This window comes from Molossus molossus, unplaced genomic scaffold, assembly GCF_014108415.1.
Source record: "Molossus molossus isolate mMolMol1 unplaced genomic scaffold, mMolMol1.p scaffold_m16_p_18, whole genome shotgun sequence".
NCBI classification, from domain to species: domain Eukaryota; kingdom Metazoa; phylum Chordata; class Mammalia; order Chiroptera; family Molossidae; genus Molossus; species Molossus molossus.
In genome coordinates, this window is record NW_023425353.1 from 49717716 (window position 1) to 49731297 (window position 13582).

Sequence of the window (13582 nt, forward strand, 5' to 3'; positions counted from 1 at the left end):
AGCCAAGCTTCAGAGTGGATTTGGGATTGAAGGATATTTTAAAAGCAGATGATGGGTCCAACACTTCCACTTCTTTCCATTTAACCATAAATCAATTGTGAATGATTTCTCCCCTGTAATTTTTCATAGGTTTTGAACTTGGGTAATGAGCATCCCTGTCCTGGAGTGAAACTGTGATTTTCCTAGGTCTTATTGGAAAGAAGATGAAGATTTATGAAGGGGCTTAGAAGGAAATATATTGCATTTCTTCTTATCCTCGGCTTGTCTCCCCCACTCCCTCTCCTGTACTTCAACCCTGATGAGTCTCAACTTTCACGCGTGGCATATAGTATTTGGGAAATGGGAAGGCTCCAGTGTGCCTTGACCTACTTTCCAGGGGCTGTGCAATTACGAGGAAGAAGTTGCTGCGGTAGAACGTGCACTCGCCCCGGAGGGAGCGCGGAGACGCCAAGAGGGCCTTTGCCTCGGCAGCTCCGGTTCTCACTGACTCGCCGCACATGTTGACTTCAGATTTTTAGAAAAACATGAAGCAGCTCGAGGTGTTGCCACCCCCTGAGAAGCTGCCACGGTGACTGAGAGAATGTGCTAGGGACCCTGGGTGGAAAGAGAGGCTTAAGTTGGAGTCACTTGGACAGATTTTCATTCCCTGGCTTCGACGTAGCGCCCCCCACGGTGGGTAAGGTGACACGTCTGTGCCAGAGGAAAACCCGGCCTTCGAGGTGTGGAAAAGCCCAGGTTTCTTTATATTTGGATCATTTTTATAATTTCAGGCAGTGGTTCCCAACCTTCCTAGTGCCGACCCTTTAGTACAGCTCCCCCGTTGTGTGTGGGCGGACCCGCCTGGGGACGTGTCTCGGTTCCTAAGACTATTGGAAATATGTGTTTTCCAGTGGCCTTAGGTGACCCCTGTGAAAGGGTCGTTTGACCCCCTAAAGGGGTCGCGACCCACAGGTTGAGAACCGCTGATAGGGATTTTAAGATGGGCAGCAAAGAGCTTGTTAAATAAACACTTGATGAAAACTCAAGCACAGCAAATACTCAAGTTCGCCTGTGTACCCCAGTGCACGGAGCGGTCCCCCGGGGCTCTTCGGATATTTAATTCTTCTGTAGCTGCAGGACTGTTCGGGGCTGCATGTATTAGAGTGATCTACTCCGTTGTTAATGTATTTAACTGTGAGAGGACATGTTAACAGGTTTGTCCTCCAAGTCTGTGAATATTTGGAAGACACACTCCTCTTCCTTCCCTTCTTCCCGCCTGGCAGCCTCTCTTCCCAAAACATCTGTTGAGTCGTTGTCACATATCAAGACACTAAGCTGGTCCTGGGTGGCGAGGTGATGGGAGAGGATGGTGATTTTGAAAATAAATAAAATGCAGCCCTGGTCCTCAGAGACCTTGCACTCCAGGGCGTCGGGAGCTGACAGTCTTTGGAGAGACCTGGGGACCAGGGTTGGGTGCCGTGTAGGCAGGAATGAGAGCCACCAGCAGACGTGCCGACCACGGCCTTGCCCTCGAGGAAGGCCCGCTGCTGCTGGTGTACAGTGTTGGGCAACACCCTCTGCCATAGTTGCCACAGAAAGAAGTCCCCTGAGCACCGTGCTTCGAAGAAGGCCCGATGTCCCCAGAGCACCCACCACCTGGTGTGCGTTCTTATTCACTCCAAACCTCTCAAGGGGACATCAGCTCCGCAAAACCTAGGCCGCATCAGCTAGCTCAGCTGCAAAGAAGTCTGGGTAATGTAGTTTCTAGATTTCCTGACGGCCACCTAGGGAGTTACCCTAGAATGGTTGGAATATGCGTGGAAGAAATAGGTCAATAGTAGTCACCACGGAGGAACAGACGGGTTCGGAGATAACCACCGTAAGTTGTGTAAAGGTTATGCTGGAGTGGATACTAGTACAGTACTGCACTGAGGGATCATCTCGTGAAGGTACCTGTCTCAGAGGGGAAGAGGGGCATTCAGAAAAATGGAGGAGCAGAAAAATGGGGGAGCAGAATTACACCTGCTGAGCTTGAAGGATCTCATGGTTGTATTAATGAGGGCGGGATAGGTACAGGATCAGAACACATAGGTTCAAACACTCACTGGCTTTGCAGACATACACACACACAGGCAAAGTCGACTCTGTGCATGGGGCGCGGTGTACATTTGTGGAGCCTGGTGCAAAATGAAAACAAAATGTTTCAGAATTTCAAAAGAGTGATGGCAGAGCATTAAATCAGCATGGAGCGGGGGGGTCCTGTTTGTGTAGACTGTTGCATGGATTGCATGCCCATGGACCTGGCCCTGTGTGGGGTCCCAGAGACCCTCCAGGGAAGCTTTCTTCTGTTTGGTAACAGTAATGTAAGGAGCGTTAGTCTGTGGCTCTGCTGTCTCAGCACAGCCTCCACTGGCCACAAGGAGGCTAGGAAGTAGGGTCCCCTGTATGCCCAAGAAGGGGGGTGACAGGACATGGCGACTCAATAACATCTACCCAATGGCACACAAAAAGGGGAATGACGAAAACAATAACGTTGTTGTTTGACAATACTATCTGTGTTTGAAGATTAATACATTTTAGCGTGGCTTAAAAATTCAAGAGGTATGTTTACATTTTACCAACCCACTCATTTGACCAGAACAATTTAAAATTTAAAACAGTATTTTGCTAAATCCAAATGCTGCTAGAAAAATTAGTAGTGACAATGCAAAACTTTGGAGGAGTTTGAGTTAAATGCTTTGGAGCAACGAAAAACATTTCTGTTTTAGCACACGTCTTAAGATACAAATTATATTTATTTTATGGAAAACAGATGTATATGAAAACTGATTGCAAAAAAATTTTCTCTTGAATTTGTCAACTCTTTTACCAATGAAGGGACCCGAATATATATGCTCAGACGACAATGTGGTATCACTAACATGGTTCTAAATATTTTTACCTGCTTCTGTGAGCTGTTCTGAGTGATCTGTACCTGTGTTGGGCTCAGTTATGCTCACACGTGAATCCACTTTGAAACTGAGGAAATAGATGTTCAAAAAAAGCTCACCCTTTGTGTCACTAATGCCCTGTATTTATTACCCTGACACTTTTAATTACGAACTAAAGCTCAAGAATGTCACAGGCAGCAACAGGAGCTCTGAGAAGAGAGAAATGAACGCGCTTCCCAGTGGACAGGTGCGAGTACCTGTGATTTCAGGCGCAATAGGGACTCCCGTTCCCCACCGGGTGCTGTTGGGGGTGGACTTCTTACAATAGCCCCAGAAAAAAAATTTTCTGAGACTCGCATGGGAGAATGAGTGATTTTTATTTGTGTGGAATTAAATCCCTGTGTTTCTGAAGTCCCATTTGCCTTAGCCTGGCCATAGAAGTGTAGCTGGGGTTTCAGTGAAGCTAGAAGCAAAGCCAGTGTCCAGAGTTCCCCTTCCACGGAGCTGGGTGCGGGTCAGCATCAGGCTCGCTGCAGCCCCTCAATCCGTTGCATGTGGGGGCCCCTTGGCCATAGGCCATGTGGATAAATGCAAGGAATCAGGAGCAAAAGAGCCCCCGCAAGCCAGGAGCCTAGCACAACACGCCAAGGGGAATGGAGAGAGTGAATTCCTTTGCTTCGGGGATCAGATATCCCAAATCTCCTTGGGCTTGCAGTGGCCACGCCCCTTCTGGCCAATTACCTCTGTTCTCAGCTGTGACTGATAGGTAAGCATCTTCCCTATGTCACCCCGACTTTACTGGGCATGTGTCTGTCTTGCCTTTGTCCAGTCCCCTCCCTGCGATGTTTTGTAGGGAACATGCCTATAATGTCCGGCCTTCTCTCTGCTCCTTTTCTATTGTTGATAATTAGGTAATTACAACAGTATCACCTACTGACAGTTATATTTCTTTCTCTCCAGTGAACTATTACTAATGTGCGTATTTAATTGGCACTCCTTTAATTTTACTTACTTAAATTCAATTTTTTTTCTCACTTTTTACTATATCTGCTTACTCTAGTATTGCACTACTATGGGAATGTTTTATTTTTGTGTTATGTGTGTGCACTGTGCTCTACTGGAACAAACTGGACTTGAGAACAGATCATTGGTGTCCCAGCCCAAACGCTGTAAACAACTGTGTCAACTTATATTCTAGCCTTTTCTCATCTGTAAAATGGGACTGATGATCACCATGATGAATATGGTGATTAAGATGATGAGAGATTAACTGACCGTCTTTCCAACTCCATTTTGCAGCCCAGAGTCTGAACCAGAAGTGGGCAAACTATAGCCAACAGGTCGAATCCGGCTTCTTAGTGGTGATTGTAAATAATGTTTTATTGGAATACAGCCACGCCCATTCATTTATGTATTGTCTGTGGCTACATTCATGCTACAATGGCGAGCTGAGTAGTTGCGATGGAGACTCTGAGGCCGCAAAGCCTAACGTATTGACTCTCTAGCTCTTTACAGAAAATGCTTTCTAATGCCTGGTCGAGATGGTCACCGAATATCTGTTTTGATTTAAGAACACTTACAGATATTACCTCAACGAGATATGAGTCTGCCTTTGAGAAACTTGTACTGTATACTGTACCCAGAAATTCCCCAAGGAGAGCCTAACCCAGCTTGCAGAGGCTGAGAGAGAGGTATAGCATTTTTCTTTTCACTCTTGAAATGCTACCCACAGGGCCACTGTTAGCAGAGGTCATTATGCAAACACAGATTCATCTCCGCGTGATGCCACATGCCAGGCATTGGCACAGATGTCAATTGTATTAAGGCCGGAGTATAATGTGTATACTTCAGTTACTTTATGAAATTGTTCAGTCATCTGGATGTCTTTTCCTGTGTTTACCAGGAAATATAAAATAGAGAATTGAGCAATTTTCTTGTCAATTTGATCAATGCAGACTGGAAACCTGGCCGCCTTTGGTTTAACCCTCCCACACCTCACTTGTTAGAATATATTTATTTATTTTACTAAATTACCCAGTTAATTACCACAATTTTCTCATCTACCTTACCACTGAAGGCTTGGATGGGTTGAGGTTTACATGGTGTTGGTACAATTGAAGTCTGTTTCCAAAGTGAAAGCTCATTCCACGTCGGGTCCGTGTTTGTTTATCTGTCTGCTTGCTCGTTCCTTTTGATCTGTAGCTTAAATTTTCCAAATTTCACCTCTCAATCAAGCATGCACCACTGTAGAAACACAAAAAGAAAGAAGAGACGTTGGAATGGAAAACCAAGGAATGAAGAATGTAGAGAAAAAGTGCCCCGTTGGCAGAGGGAAGGTTTAGGAGAAAGGGCCTCGTAGGAGGAAGGCCAGTCACAGAAGACCGTGGATTGACGCTCGGGGCACTTTTGTAGGGTAAGAGGAAGTAAACACAGCCAGTGCTCGGGGAGGAGCCATCGGTGGGAGAGCAGTGATCACGTGGCTGATAAAGGTAGATAGGCCCAGCCGGTGTGGCTCAGTAGTTGAGCGTCGACCCGTGCACCAAGAGGTCGCCAGTTCAATTCCTGGTCAGGGCACATGCCCAGGTTGTGGGCCAGATCCCCAGTGTGTGTGTGTGTGGGGGGGGGCGTGCAGGAGGCAGCTAATCTATGTTCTCTCTCATCAACGTTTCTATCTCTCTCTCCCTCTTCCTTCCTCTCTCTCTCAAATCAATAAAGAAAAAAAACTTTTTTTGAAAGATAGATAAGGGAGCTGGAATGCTTTAGAGAGGTTTGGTGGCCAGTAAACTTATGTTTAAGAGGAATCAATCTGAGAAAACACAACCGGTTGTGAACTCCGACCTGTCCTGTTTAAAGGGGGATCTTGAACTGGTTCCATCGAGTTCTGCCTGGCCAGGTGTGGGAATTTTCTGGTCATACCATCTCCTCCTCCAGGTGTTCAAGGACTCCTCTCTCTCCAGGACTTGATAAGTGTCTTTATCATTAAACAAGGCATTGTGGGTACGGATTGGGTCAGATGGGGTCAGGGGCAAAGTCACAGGACACAAACAGTGTCGTCCTTGAGTGAGCATCCACAGACACCGTGCCGCGTGCTGTGACCCAGGGTCCTCGCTGGCATCGGGGAGAATGTGTCTGGGTGATGACTCTCATAGCCCAGCCTCTCACCGGGGGTACTTACTGTAGGGGTGACACTGGTTTCTGGGTCTCACCCCTTCCTCCTGTTTACACAGCTCCTCTTCCTCCTCTTTTCCCCCTTATTTGTGCAAATGGTTTGTACATTTTGAAGAGTGCTTTTGAACTCCACAGTGAAGCATTTCTCAATCTTTGTTTTCCGTTTTTTCCAAGAGTGACTCATACTCACATTCTAGAAAAGAGCCCTGGGGGTTCTGCAGAAGGGATTTTGCAGAAGGAATAAAGCTTTAAAATGCTGTAACCTGCCAAATGTGGTTATTAGATGTGATGAGTGAAGGGGGAGGAAGCCACGTCGGAGGACCAAGGTTCCGAAAGCATTCCAAAGGGTTTTCTCGTTGGGGAGTTCGTTGGCGAGCTGTTTGTAGATATGAAGTTATACGTGAATACAGAAAGGTACCAGAACGTTGCAGAATGAAAGGGAAGCCCACACGGAGCTCCAGGTCTGTTGCTCGGTGCTCAGAAGGCTTCTGCCATGACTGAAGCTGAGACCCTAGGACTAACAGGGGAGCAGGGCGTTACCCAGGGTCCAGCGGCTTAGCTTCTAAGGGACGAGATGGAGAAAGGTTACTGGCCAGGGTGTAGGGAAATATTCCTGGAGAAGTGTTTTGCAAATCACTGATGTCTTTCAAAAGCCCATGCTTCCTATAAGTGACCTTTCTTCAACTGTAAGAGGCTTTCAAAAAAGTGATGAGTGAATGCCCGAGGAAGTAGTAGTTAACTTGTCTGGAAGAAAATATAGGAGCTTGGCAGCTTTGAGGGAATCTAAGGTCGTTCTAATTAAGAGGATTTACCTGAGCAAGAAGCGGTGTAAGCCTGGCATATCCAAAAGACTCTTAGTAAACTGGTATATTGAAATCTGTGCTTTCCAGGAGTTGTTACGTGTTCTAAGGGTCTCAGGGCAACTTTGATTGCGTTTCTGGTCCTTTTTTCTTTTTTCGTTAGTGTATGTGCATAAACTATTAAGTTAGTTTATAAACTTGAAGGCTCAGCTCACATCTTTTATCTCAAAATGCAGACCACTCTAGTGGAATTACAACCCTTTGGGTATAGTTTTAACACAATGTTTTAATTCTTTGTTTTTCTTCCCCTACTTCACTGAAGAGGTCCTTGGCCTAGACCCGTGCAAATTTTAATGTACACACAAATCAACTGAGAATAGTTAAAAATGCATATTCTGGCCTTGGCCAGTGTGGCTCAGGTGGTTGGGCAGCCCCCCCCCCCCCAGCCCATGCACTGAAGGGTTGCCGGTTCAATTTAGATTTAGGCCTGGGTTACAGGGTCGATCCCCGTTGGGGGATGTGTGGGAGGCAGCTGATCACTGTTTCACTTTCACATTGATGTTTCTCTCTCTCTCTCTCTCTCTCTCTCTCTCTTTCTCTCTCTCTTTCTCTTTCTCTTTCCTTTCCTCTCTCCAGAAATCAATAAAAATAATCTTTAAAAAATGGATGATCTGAGTCAGTAGGTTTGGCAGGAATGAGACCTGAGGTTTTGCATTTCTTACAAGCTTCTAGGTAATGCTGAGGCTGCTTGTCTGGGGACCATGTTTTGAGTAAAAATGGCTGAATAAAGGGGAAGGAGTTTGGTGGCAAAGGGGGGTTGAGTTTTACAATCATAAAGGCTCGGGTGGTCTGAATTCTGGCTCTGAAACTGATGTTGACTTGAAAGCTATGTGACTTTGACAAGTTGTTTAAGCTCTTTGAGCCTTGTTTCCTTATCTGAAAACTGGGGAGAGTGAGCTGCCTTCACGTGTGTCGTTCTGATGGATACATTTCCTTCACATGTATCGTCCCAATGGATACATTTCCTCCTGCCTCCACCTGGTCACTGCTTTATCTCCAGAGCTGGGCATGATCCAGGCACATCACAGGCGCTTCATAGAGATGTATCGAAGGAATGGTTGAATGCTTTAGTGAGTTACCAAATAAATAGGTTTGATTATACATTTTATGATGTGATTAGCATATGCAGCAGAATATTTGGCCTTAAAAGACATGTCTTTTTAATCTGAGCTGCCGCTCCAGGCGAAGAAGGTAGACAGGCTCCTTTTCTTTTCTTTTCTTTTCTCTTCTCTTCTCTTCTCTTCTCTTCTCTTCTCTTCTCTTCTCTTCTCTTCTCTTCTCTTCTCTTCTCTTCTCTTCTCTTCTCTTCTCTTCTCTTCTCTTCTTTTCCTCCCCTTCCCCTTCCCCTCCCTTTCTGTCTTTAAATATGTTTTCATTGATTTTTTAGAGAGGAAGGGGAAGAGAGATAGAAACATTGATGTGAGAAACATCAATCCACTGCCTCCTGCACGCCCCCTACTGGGGATCTAGCCCACAACCTGGGCATGTTCCCTGACTGGGAATAGAACCAGGACCTCTCAGTCCGTGGGGGCGATGCCCAATCCACTGAGCCACACCAGCCAGGCTTAAAAGACATTTCAATCAGTGTTGGTTGCCTCCCCTTCTCCTTTTTTCTCGGAAACAAAAAGCTGAATTTGGGAGCATGTCTCACACTGCTGAAGCCACAACATAGAAAACAGGTGCTCTCTTTGTGATTCCCCAGTGAAATGACAATTCGACTTCAGATAATAGAAGTTTGACGGATGGGTAAGAGAGTAGTTTCATAATGTTGTTGTTGCACATAAATGGACAAGGGCAAATCGGGCAATCATTTCTCACAAATCGATCATCTAAATATACGCCTGTGTCTTATCTGCTGCCGGAGCCCCGGGAGGGCAGCGGTCATCAGAAAGTCCGTGATGTTTTAGAACTCGGGATTCAGGAGAGGCTGGAACCAGGAACACAGCTCATCCTGGGAGAACACATTTGACAAATCTGGCTCACCAGCTCCTCGGCCCCCTACTTCCCTGAAGCGTCAACATTTGAGTTGGACAAGCTCAGTCCTTTTATCAATAGGCGTGGGACTAATAGAGTTGACATTACTTCCCATATCAGTTGGACTATGTTTGATCAGATTGCTTTCCTCACTTTGTGAGTTGACAACGTTTCCTAAGTCCTAGCTGTGCGCCAGAAACTGGTCGGTGCTGGAGAGACGGCGTGAGTAAGCAGAGCCGACCTTTGCCCACCTGCAGCCGATCGTCCACGGGGGACGGGGACAGAGTGAAACAGGAAAAGGGCCTGTCTGATTGGCTTTCAGAAGAGCAGTCACTGAGATTAGCTGTCACTTATCAATGAAATAGACTTAAAACCAGTTCTGGCGGTTATTTATAAATGATTTTAGAGCAATAAGTCTTTTCCTAAAAGAGGGGTAACCTTTAAAAAATGTTCTTATTTTTAAGCTTCTGATGGCAGAGAGTGTTGCTGTTCTGTTCACTGTTCTGTCCTCCGCACTCTCAGCGACAGGTGCTTAGTAGGTGCTCAATACGTATTTGTTGAATGGTAGATGACATGTATTAGGTGTACTCTCCTTAGTGACTTCTTGTTAATGAAGACTGAGGACTTATTCTGTGTTCTACCCAGGACTAATACAGTATCATTTCTCTGTTATATCGATACAGTGTGTGGGTTCTAGCCATAATTTATTTACGAAGCTATTTTTTATGCTAAGCATTGAAATAGGAGCATCAACAAGTTAACAGGACATAGCTCAATGGACAGTTCTTTATAATGACATTTCTCTTCTTGACTTAGTGCTTTCAATTTTTGTAGCAGCTGCCACTGCCGTGAATGGCATTTATTGTATTTTAAGGTATTTATTCAGGTTGACAGTACACCGGGTTTGCATTTTCATTTTGTTAATATGCATTGCTATTTTGTAAACCTTGGTGGGGTCCCCACCACACTCAATTTCTTAAGTACAGGACTGTCAACAAAGCAGCCACCTACTGATTTGGTCAAGTCCTTCTGCCCTAGCTTATTCATTGCCCAGAACAGGAAGTATCATAATGTCAGCAGCAAACTCTTCTGTCTTAAGAGAGGAGGAAGGGCATCTAGGATAACGTGAATTCTGACAGTTAGCTAAGCCATGTGACTAGCAGATTCCTATGATAATGATTACCATTATGATTATTATATTAGGAAGATAAAGGTTTCATCACAGTATAGTAATGTAGGTTCATACGTGGCTGATCTTGTGGGATCCATATCTATACCCAAAGGTCAGTCTCATCAAATCTTAATTTCTGAATCAGTGATGAGTGAGACCTTGAGAAGCCTGGGTAGTCAGGTCCTAGGTCACCCAATGATTCTAAAACCAGCCAACCACATTGAGATTAGAAGTACTTAGAAATGTAAATGGCATCAATTGAAGTTTTGTCACTTTGTATTTTTATAGCTGCAAGATAAATACTTAAAAGTGATTGAGGACAAATAAACAAAACACTGTCAAAACAGTTTTTCTTGTTGTCCTGGAGTGATAGTCATTCAGGAGCCATTATCCTAGAAAATCAGTCTTCAATCATTAGAAAAAGTGAAGGTGAGAAATAATTGCTCTTGTTATTTAGTAAGTGAGGTAAGTCGGAGCAGAACGATCTCCCAAAGTTGTGTAAGAATCTGCAAAGGGTGGAGACTGAGAGGTCCAAGTGCACTGAAACTCATTTTCAAGTGGAAGATGTGGACTTGAGAGTAGGTGTGAAAAACAGACCAATAAAGGGATCGTGAGCACGAAGCCACTGTACCAGGAAGAAATGACACGTGGCTCCAGGCAAATGGAACTCCTCCTCAAATGCAGAGGGAGAGGAGGAGGTGAAAAGACAGTGAGAGAGGGAGGGAGGGAGAGACACAGAAACACAAGCTCTGCCTCTAAACTGGTCACCTATCTGTCCCCGAGCAAGGCACAGAACCAGAGTCCTGTTCTATGAAGCGAAGTCGATGCACTATATTAAGTGGTTTGCAGGTGCTCCTTTGTGGATTGTGGGGGTGGGAGGAACCTGCTCAGGGAGTAGGTCAGGTTCAAAAGTGGCTGAAAAACAGTGATCCGGGGATGATCTCCAGACCTCACAAATTAGGATTTTCTGACTTTTATCCTCTCTCTAGGAGAGAAGGATTGTTGAGGAAGAGCAAAATCACACTTGTATTTTATGCCTCCAAGGAGCTGAAAAACGTATTGTACTTGCGCAGTAATCCGTACTTAGTGTGATTTTATGATTTGCAATTAATGCTTGTGTTTTCACAATCTTGTTAACCTGTTACAACCATTGTTTGGAAGAGGAGGCCCAAATTCATTTGGACTCATTGGCCTTCCAAGTTCCTTAATGTCAGCATAAAATAGAAAATGGACTAAGGTCCTGGAAGGAATTTCTGCACAAGCGGTGACCCCAGCAAGTCACATGTTACATAAACAATATTCATTTGGACAGGTGATGAGTTTCGAATTTATGGGATTGGGTAACTTGGCGACTTTCTCTCTCTCTTACCTCCAACAGTGTAAAGATGGTTTAATAGACTGCACCCGTGACGAAGCGCCAATGTTTTATAGGCTTATTGGTAAAATGAAATGAATCCTACAAATTATGGAGTAGGGGAGGGTGGCCAAAAAGGAGAAGATAAGGAGATATATTTTTCATTTAAAATTTTTTCCTTAAATGTAGACTATTAGTCAAATGTTTGGAAAAACATCAATAATGAAAAATAGTTTTGTTAGGGTTTTCTCCTAAAAGTATAGTGTGCAGAGGATGTAAGACATAAGAGAGGGAGAGATGAAAGGACAGGGTGATGGTAAGAGAAGTAATTGTTTCTGAGCCTATGGTAGGATGAGTCAATGCCGATGCCTGAACAGGAGATGCAGCGAGCGGTCTATAGGGCAGGCAAACCCTTCTCCATAGTTCAGAATGCTGACCCCACTGCTAGGATCACAGATTTTCTGGATGGTGAGTTGGTCTTCTAGGTACAATGAAGAAAACAGCATAAGTCATCCCAGCTCATTAATAGTGAAGAAACAATGCCTTTTTAGGAAAACTTTCAGACAGTGAGATTTAGAATGACCAGAATAATCTAATTCCTATTATTTGTGTCTCTGCCAACATTATTTCAATAGAAAACTGATTAAAAAAATTTTTTTTTTTTACTGTAGGAAACTGTTTTGTTTGTTTTTTCTTGGCGAGCAGTAGCTATTTTGGTAAGCGGGCACACAGACAGCATGGAACATTTTGCCTTTCGAAGAAGGACACTATTAGAGAGTGCACAGAAAAGCAGCCGGCGTGTACATCGACTGATAAAGTGTGCTCTGGTTCGGCAGCCGCCACCAGACAGCAAGACCCATTACGAAGGCCCCCGGCCCTCCAGCACCTTGAACGTGTAATCATCACCTTCGCCTGTTCGTTTCGGGGAAGGTTTGTGCTGGTCGGACTCTGACAAAGGTCAATGATCACCTCAAAGAATGTTGTGGTCCATTGGCCACATTAAGAAAAAATGCCAAAGGCATTTATTGAATTGTATTTATATGGCAGATAATGGGGTTGCTTTTTGACCCATTGTTATGCCTGCAAATAGTTAATACCATTATTGTAAAAATGAAGCTATTAGCTTTGTTTATACAAGAATATTTAAAAGAGTGAACACTTGGGCCCCGGCCAGGTGGCTGACTCGGTTGGAGCGTCGTCTTGTACACGGAAAGGTTGTGGGCTTGATTCCCAGTCAGGGCATGTGCCCGGGTTGCAGGTTCTATCCCAGGTCGGGGTACATGCAGGAGGCAGCCAATCAGTGTTTCTCTTTCACATCGATGTTTCTCTGTGTGTGTGTGTGTGTCTGTCTCTCCATCTGTCTCTCTTCCTCCCTTGCTCTCTCTCTAAAATCAATAAACATTCTTGGGTGAGGATTAAAAAAAAAAAAGAGTGAACAGTTGGGGCTGAAGAACACTTTCTCAGGCTTTTAAATGCAATTAGGAGATTCCCAAATGAAAAACCTAGGATGGAAATTTTCTTCTCTAAATATAAGTTGAACACATTTATTTTGTGTATCACTATCTGTATAGGAGCAATGATAAAATCAATGTATTTCAGAGCCACAGGGTTTTCCCTAATCATGTGCCCTTCCTAACCCATTCAGCTAATCCTATTTTGGAGTCAGTTGGCAGCCTATGCCCAGAGCTTAGTGTGCATGCTGTCATAATTGTCACCTGGGATGATACCTTCAAGCCCTGAAGGCACTACACAGGTATAGTCATAATTTACATGCTTATGTCTCCCCTGCCCCAACCCCACTATTCTTTACTGTTATCAATAAACAAAGTGATGCTTCTGGGACTTCCCAGACTTCTAACCCATTTAAGAGAATGTTAGAATCATTTTTGACATTTTATGGCTTGATACACATGACTAATGATGTCCTTTGTAACACAGGATATATTTTGCTACTGGGAAGCTGTAATGTACTTAAAATTGATGGAAAGAACTAATCTACTTGGGGTGACAAGTCAGTGTACAGTGAGTTAATTGCATGCTCAGATTCTCTTTTCAAGACAGGTAGGAGTTTATTTTCCAATACAGAGTCGAAAATGTATGATCAGGTCCCCTTGGTACCTGTAGCCTCACCCCTTAACATGCAAGT